Below are 8925 nucleotides of genomic sequence, written 5' to 3' on the forward strand. Positions count from 1 at the left end.
TCCTTTGGGTAGTAAACAACAGGGTACAAAAATCCGTTCTTCTAAGGAGCAATCATGAAAGAAGCCTGTGGGCACAAGATTTTATCAACAGTGAAACAATGTAGAAGAATGAACAGGGTGGACACCTGTGTACTATGACTACCCCATGTGTATTAAGGCAGAGGGGCATTTCAGTGTCTGTGGCCTAATTCACACGAAGGGAAATGACGCAGAACTGGGAGGAATTGGTTGCCTTGTAATCTTCCCCTAAGAATAAGGTGACCAGATTTTAACATTGGTAAAGCGGGACATAATTGACCAGGGGGGGGGGGGGTCTTGATTAAAATTTGGTCTATATGGAGCAACAAAAATTTTCATAGAACGCATAGAATGCAAAAATAGTATTGTAATATATATTTTAAAATTTCAGCATAAGTACAATTTGCCAGGTGCCCCAGATGTCCCTCCAAAAGTGGGACAATCTGGTCATCTTACCTAAGAAGAGTCTCCAGTCTGATTTTCCCTTCACATATCTGAAGACTTGGCTCTGGAAAGCTCATCTGTAACCACTATGCCACAATTGCCAAAGGTCAGTCTTGTCCCACACTCAACGAACATTCCAAACCACAGGTTCTTGACATCCATATCTCTACACCCATGCTCTCATTTGCCACCACACCACCACAACCTCTCACACAACACACACATTCAACTCCTCCCCTTCCTCTTCCCAATGCCAAGCTCTAGCGCCCGTTGTATTCTTGGATACAATGGGCTTTGCACCTAGTTTCATAATAACGTATAAAGCATTGACTTTCATCATGCTTCTAATTTTGAATCCTCATCTGATGTTATACACACGATTTGAATTTGGAAAATTACATACATGAAGCTGCCTTATAGGAGTCACACCCTTAGTCTATTAAGTCTATTAGTTTTGTGTACTCAGACTAGCAACTCCTTTCCAGGGTGCCAGGCAGAGGTCTTTCACATCACCCCATACCTGTTCTTTTCAACTGGAAACGTTGGTGATTGGACAGGTGATTATTATGTAAAGCAAGTATTCTATTACTGAGCCATAACCCTGTTCTCTAAAATTTTAAAAATATTATTTATGCACTTGCATTATTCCTTGTGGCCTACTCTTGTCTCCTTTTCTGCTAGGATAATCTCTTTTTGTTTTTTCCCCATGATTTTCTGGGAACTTCTATCTTTTATTACTGTATACTTTCTTCTGTGACATTATACCCAAATTCATGCTTGTGGTATGGTTCTGCCAGCATTACAATTTAACAGATCCTATGATTTTGTAGCACATGCCACACTGTTAATGGCATACTGGTCTCTCAGAAATAATGCCGCCAGAAGAAAGACCAGTCAACTGAAAGGACCCAGGAGAGACAAAAAAACAAGCTGATACTCTGAAATGCTTTGAAAAATTACCAACGGAGAGTTTAAAATGTGGCATGTGCCTTGCTTGTAACTTCATGTTAAAAGACAAAAGGATTTACACATCCTTGAAAGGATTACAAAATGGTACTGAAATCATTTATCAATTGTAACCCTACAAATGTAGTGTATTGTATTTTATGTCTATGCAACCTACTGTACATTGGATTTCATCCCATCCTTTGAAGGTAAGGAAACTGGAACTTGTCTAGATTAAGGAATCAAGTTCTGGATGCTCCTTTAACACAGCATTTTATGGAGAAGCAACACACAGTTGAACAACTAAGATTCAATGGACTTGAACATTTTTCTGAATCTGTTTTTTTCTAAACAAACATGATGCAGAGATTCCTATGCCGGGAGGCTCAACTGATTTTTACCGTGTTCACTCTGGTGCCTCATGGTTTGAACAATAACCTTGATCTTGTTTTCTGTAAAGAATGATGTAATTGAACCTTGTGATTGAGTGCAACCACCATCTTGTAGATTTCAACATGGTCTTGTCAGTATCATTTTAGGTAAATTGTACCTTTAAATGCATTTGTTGGGGTTGCTGCTAATGACTATTATTCCTGAACTAGATTTAAAGCCCATTTCAGATGCAAATGAAATTGGCGATAGATGGGCCGTGAGAAGGCGGCGTGGCCTACCCCCCACCAGTGGTTCTCTGGAGCCTTCTCCCCATTCCACCTTGCCCGAATGTGCCCGGCTGCCGCCATTACCTCCTTTGCCTTCCAGGTGGACGGTCGCCCAGGAAGGCCTGGGCGCCGTCATCCTCGCACCGCCTCCTGATTCACAGAGACCAAGGAAGGGCCGGCCGCTGTCCTCATCTTGGTGCCTCCAGCCGCAGCAGCTTCAAAAACGCGGCAAGGCTGCTCCGCCGGCCGGGAGAAGGCAGCGTGGCCCACCCCCCACCTGCTGCTCTCTCGAGCCTTCTCCCGGCCGGTGGAGTGGCCCACCCCCCACCCGCGGCTCTCTTGAGCCTTCTCCTGGCCGCTCCGCCAGCTGGGCGAAGGCGGCGCGGCCCACCCCTCACCCGTGGCGGTCTGGAGCAGCCGGCCAGATTCCCTGGCCGGGTGAAGCAGCCCATGGGCTGCTTGGACCGGGATGGACACTCGGAGGAGCCAATCAGGAGCCGCTTCGCGGCTCCTGATTGGCCCCTCTGAGTTTTTATCTCGGACAGGGCCTGCCCTAACTCCTCCCACACAGCTCCTTTATTCAGTCTGCGCCGCGGGGCTGTTTAAAGACTAGTAATCAAGCCCGCTGTAATTAAAATACAGCGGGCGCTAGGCAAGGGAGCCCCTGGCATGTAAGATACTAATTTGTTTTATGTAATATATATATATACTAGCAGCAAAACCCATTGCATTCAGGAATACCATGGGTGCTACATTGTGGGTGTTGGTGGAAGAATTCTGCAGATGGCCTCTCCCTGCCCCCAGGACTTGGAAATGCTACAGGGAACTCACTGGCAGGGAGGGGCAGCTATCTTGTGGCAGGGATCTGCCGCCTCCGATGGAAGTGGAAGGAGGAGGGGGGTGGTCAGGGATGGGGGATGGAAGGCGATAGGCTGGCCATTGGACAGACAGGCAAGCCGGTTGCAGGAGGAGGCACTCAGGGGTGGGACAGCCGCCCTGAGTGGATGTTAAGCGCTGAGTGGCACTTAAGCCATGAGACCAGCTCCTCCTCCAAGCCCTTACCAGAAATATTAAGTGGAACAGATGTTTTTGGTCCATAGCCACTAAAGAAAATTTCCCTTGAAAACAAGCAATTTTGTACTGGGGCTTGTTTTGGTGCGGGGCTTGTGATTACAGTTTAATAAATAGGACTTCTGCATGCATTTGGTGTCACCTTGTTTCTTTCTCCACAGTGTCTCAAATGACATGTGGTGTAGTTCATCTGAAGTAGTTTAAGGCAGCGGTCCCCAACCTTCTTGTAGTTGGGGACCGCCTCCGAGGGTGGGAGAGAGCTGGTGGCCCGGCCACAGCAGCTGCAGGGGGCGCAAACACGCATGCGCGGCGGCTCCACACGTGCGCGTTTGCATCGCTGGCGTGCCAGCGGCCACGCCTGCCTCTTCCCCCCTCTCGCTGCGGGGGGAGGGGAAGGCAGGCGCGGCTGCTGGCAGCCCGGTACCATGGCCTTAACGGCCCTGTACCGGGTCGCGGACCGGGCGTTGGAGACCTCTGGTTTAAGGCACCAGATATCTTGAAAAAGTTCATTGAATGTGCTGTTATGCTACATATTCCATCTTTATTGCCTTTTCCCATAGACTGACATCAATATATGTATTCTTCTTACTATGAAGGCACAGACTCCCCCCTCCCCACCACCACCACTTATATGTTTGTTTGTCAGCAGGCACTCTTTGCAAAATTAAACAGTCTGAAAAGTTGATCTGGATCTTAACCATGTTTTCTAGAGAGGAAAGCATACTTGCCAGCAGAAACATGCAGGAGAGAGCATTTTTGACAACTCCCCCTCCCACTGTAGATGCCGATGGAGGCATGATTGGGAGGGCTGCTTCTCTCACACTTGATAGGATCCATGATTGTGACATATTTAGAGCTAGTTACATCATCTAGTTTAGCCCTCCCCAACCCCTGGGCCGTGAAGCCCTCGATACCAGGCCGTGGGGGGGGGGGGGAGCCACAGGTGCCGGTAGGCGCAAATGCGCAGGTACGGAGCTGCTGTGCCTGCGCATTTGCACCCGCCCTGCACTGATACCTCCCTCTCCCCCCACCTGGTCCCCAGACCTCCCTCTCCCCCCCCCCCTGGTCCCTGGCCCGAAAAAGGTTGGGGACCATTGAAGAGTGTAAAAAAACAAACAAACCTGAATTAAGAGTTCAGCTTCCTGCAGACTGTTTACTTCTTAAGAGCCTGAAAAACATCAATACAATGTGAATTATTTATGGCACATATTGTGTCTGTAAAGCTGCCGAAATCCAGGACTATGCTGGCAGGAAAGTTCTATTGTGTGACGTGTGTATATATGTTGAGCATTTTAGTAGGTTTTCAGTTCAGTTCTTGCTCTCTTTCTGTACCATGCTGGGGACCTAATAAAGAGCTTAATCACTTTCAGTGTCTGTAGTCTTCTGAACCCACAGATTTAACAGTACATACAGTGTGGTTGTCGAGGTGCCTTTGACTGTAAGATGCAAACAAAAGCTGTTGTGAAGCAACAGATCAGAACAAACTTCTCCCAGCCTAATTTCCAATGCAATGATATGAAATTATAACTCCTGTGGACTTACAAAGGAACAACTCTACATAGGACTGAACTTTTATTGCAGGAGAAAAAAATGTTTTTTTAATATTTTGTGATTTCTTGACCACCCATGTCAGCAAAGCCGGCTTGGGGCAGTTTCCAAAATGTTTCAGAATAATACCATGCAATAATTCCTAAAAACAATACAAAAAAATATAATAAGCTCTCATCTTAACATAGAGATTTGGCAGAGATCTATTACCTTCAGGGGATATAGACAGTCTCCCTATTCACATTCTCCATATCTATATACTAATAGCAAAGTTGGTCAAATCTTTGAATACTTAAATCTATTGACTAGCTTTGATTAGGTAAGATAGATCTTTCAATAAACCTGAAAAGGGCCCCAGAATTGAAAAAAAAATGTGAAATAAATCTATACCCGAGGTGCGATTTAAAAAACCCAAATAATAAAAAACCCAAAAATTAAAAAGGAGTGGCTGCAGCTTTAAAAAATGGATTACTTCAGTGGCTGTTGCTAGGCAACCACAATATTCCAGGCTTAATATGAATAAAAGGGGAGGCTCCTTTCCAGCCCTATTTTGGCTTTTGAGGGAGAATTCATTGGAGACAGACCTGGATAGAGTTGCCTGCTCCAGGCTGGAAAATTCCTGGAGATTTTGTGTTGAAATCAGAGGAGTGCAGGGTTCAAGGAGGAGAGAGGTGGCAGTGTGGTATAAATACACATAATCCCAGCTCCAAAGCCATTTTCTCCACAGGGACAGACTTCTGTTGTCTGAAGTTCAATTGTAATTCTTGGGACATTTGTAGGCTGGCAACCTTAATAATAGGCATGACACTGTGCAACTTGACACCACTTGACTTGCTTGACTCATAGAATCACAAAGTTGGAAGGGGTGATGCAGGTCACCTAGTCTGAAGCATCCACGAGAAGTATTTGTCCAGCTGCTGCTTGAAGACTGCCAGTGAGGGGGAGCTCACTGCCTTAGGGAGTTGATTCCACTGCTGAACTACTCTGTGAAATCCCCCCCCCCGATATTTAGCCAATATTGTTCCACACGTCTTGCAATATTGTTCTATAGTTTAAACCCATTACTGCAAGTCTTATCCTTTGCTACCAACAGGAACCTTTCCCTGCCTTCCTCTAAGTGACAACCTTTCAGATACTTAAAGTCAGCAATCATGTCCCCTCTCAGCCTCCTCTTCTGGCTGGACATTCCCAAGTCCCTCAGCCTTTCCTCATAGGGCTCAGTCCCCAGGCCCTGGATCATTCTCATCACCCTCCTCTGAACTCTCTCAATGTTCTCGATGTCCTTTTTGAAGTGAGGCCTCTAGATTTGCACAGTACTCCGGGTGATCAATACGGTATACAGTGGAACTAAAATATCTTGTGATTTTGATGTTATGTCTCTGTTGATACAGTCCAAGACTGCATTTGCCTTCTTTATTGCCGCATCACACTGTCTGGTCATATTTTGCTTACAGTCCACAAGTACTGGTAGATCACGTTTACACACACTGCTATCCAGAAGTGTATCTCCCATCCAGCATGCATGCGTCCCATTTTTGTGACCTGGATGTTGAACTCTACAGTTTTTCTCTCCTCTGTTACTGTTTGAACTACTTCCATAGTAAAAAAACCATTACATTAGTGAAGGACACAGAGAGTTAAACCAGGTCCACCCAGTTCTTCCACATAACCTTTTAAGACTGCAGTCCTACAGAACTCATCAGATACAAAAATAGCATTGCATGACCTTCCAACAACCAGCTTAAATGGAAAATAAACTATTTTAAAACACTTGTGGAAGATTAATCAATCCCATTACTTCAAATATTTTTATGTGAAATAATTGGCTAATAAAAACTTTTGTCATGTATACCAGCAGCTTTTTTAAAAGACTTGTACAGAGGAGTGGTATAACATTATAAGAAGTTTCTCTTTCAACAAAATTTCATTGACACCCTATACATTTTTATATTGTTTGGCAGGAGGTAGGACAACACTTGGATCTACTTCGCATCAACAAACTAAGGTAAAAAAATGGCTAATCTAAAAAGCACTGAAAGGCCCAATAGACTGTGCGAAGGTCAATAAACTTATGTTTAATTATACATCCAGTCAACCTGTTGTGAATGGTGTTGCACTTTGCACTGCCTCTGAAGAAGCCAATTCACAGCTGAGGTGCTGTTAGGTCTGTGCCTACACTTGGAAGCATGGGTTCCCACTGTGGCATGCACCTCCTTTTACCAGTTTTGATTGGTGCACCAACTGACAGGGTACAATGACTGTTGACTTCTGAAAGTAACCAGTTTGAGAACATCTTAGACACTCTGGGAGCAATTCTAAGGAGGAGTCCTCAGAGGAACGCCCTATTTTATTCACCCACAGAAATGCTGATCTGGTAAAGCTGATCTGAAGAGTTACTGTTATTTTAAAAAATTCAAAAGACAAACACTAATATAAAACTATGAATCTTATCTGAAAGTTTGATTCATTTAGATTTCATCTGTGATCTAAGTGTTTTCTCCCAGTATATTTTAAATTTATATTATATGGCTAGGAAGACAGTAAAATTAAACAGGAGTCCAACAGAATCTTAAAAACAATTTATTTTGTGCGAGCTACTGAGATTCAAATCTTACTTAGCTGGCCGCCTGGAGCACCCAAACAAAGCAGCTCAGAAGAGACTGTTGTGTGTCAATTAAGGTTGATTCTTATATATATTTGAGCTTTTCACAGAAACATCACAATGTGTTTATTGCATTTCATTTTGGTTTCACTGTTTATACTTCTCATTTTTCTGTGTCTGTTACATGTATATCTGGCACATGGACTGAGCAATCCTTATCTGTTTATATGCTGACCTTCCCATGGGGGCTCAGAGGACTCCTGTGCCAGGCCTGTACCATGTTGGCTAGCTGCTCTGAGACTATGGTGGCACTAGTCATGTCCTCAGAGAATAAGTTAGGCAGTGGCCAGCAGACTAAGTCAATGGGCTTGCAGTAGTGTTTTCTGCTCATAAACAGTGTTGTGACAATAGCAACTGCATCTGTCAGTGAGGTCCTTGTGGGGAGGCTGTAGCACTGTGATGGATAGGGCCACCCGATCCAATCAGGGACATGTGTCGAAGAGGTAGAGTCCAGCATCCATCTTAGGCAGTGGTCAAGTCACATTAGTTTCACTCATTTTCTGTAGCACCCTCACTCCGCTTCAGACCAACTCCTGTCAGCAGACCTGGGCACCTGATAGTGGAGAAGGGATTTGAGCTGTTTATTGCTGAAGAAGAGTTGGTGCTTATACACCGCTATTCTCTACCCGAAGAGTCTCAAAGTTTTATCAGTGCTGTGTTGAGCTCAAGGTCACCCACCTGGCTGCATGTGGAAGAGCAGGGAATCAAACCGAGCTCACCAGATTAGAAATCAGCAATCCTAACTACATCACCAAGATAGTGTAGGCATTGTACGTTTATTCTGTTAAAAATGGGGTTATAGGAATGTAAGATACTTATTCTATCAGAGCCCAAGGTCACCCAGCTGGCTTCATGTGGGGGAGCGCAGAATCAAACCCGGCTCGCCAGATTAGAAGTCTGCACTCCTAACCCCTACACCAAGCTAGCACTCCCACACCACCCCTGCCAGTGACAGGAGAGGGGACAATTTTCACAGCAGTACGTGGAAGGCCCACATAGCATGCATTGAAAACTGTTTAAATAGCAACCCTCCCCCTATAGAGCTCCCACTTAAACCTGCACATCCCCCACGACTTGCGCGTATCCTCCCACATATTGTTTCTCAAGAATCCCAGATGTTGAAAGCGCTTTTTCTTTCCCCACAAAACCCGGAAATGTTTGCTAATTTACCCTTTTTATTTTCCGGGTCATTAATTAATCGCTGTCCACTCAGAATCAAACACGAAGATGATTGCACAGTCGTATTCAAAGACGCATGCGCGACAGCCGGTGTAGGACGGGCGTGACTCGAAAATGCCACGTTCCAAAGGAGAGCGTTGAAACGGAGGAGGGCGGTGCGGTGGAGAGGATGGTCTTTTATTAAGGCTTTACCAATCAGCAGCACTTGTGCAGAGGACTGAGAATAGAGCTGTTACCCAATCACAGACGGTAAAACGATTAGAGCAGCCAATCGACAGCGATGACACATGAGAGACTCCGCAGGCCTGTTCGGAAATGGCAAGAAAGATGACGTGACCAATGGGGTGGCCAATCAAATCTTCAGGGTAGCTTTAGGCTTCGCGCCAGATCAGTAAGAAC

The 8925-nt window shown here is 45.1% G+C and overlaps 1 long non-coding RNA gene across 1 annotated transcript; it reads right to left on the bottom strand.

The window, feature by feature from the left end:
• Positions 1–7249: 7249 nt before the first annotated feature.
• LOC143832929 (uncharacterized) lies at positions 7250–8830 on the bottom strand. The gene is made up of 2 exons (XR_013229456.1): positions 8518–8830; positions 7250–7900 (listed from the first exon to the last, which is right to left on the bottom strand). It is a non-coding gene; the product is annotated as an uncharacterized LOC143832929 (long non-coding RNA).
• Between the last annotated feature and the right edge of the window lie 95 nt (positions 8831–8925).

Source organism: Paroedura picta, chromosome 3, assembly GCF_049243985.1.
Source record: "Paroedura picta isolate Pp20150507F chromosome 3, Ppicta_v3.0, whole genome shotgun sequence".
In the NCBI taxonomy this organism is placed as follows: Eukaryota; Metazoa; Chordata; class Lepidosauria; order Squamata; family Gekkonidae; genus Paroedura; species Paroedura picta.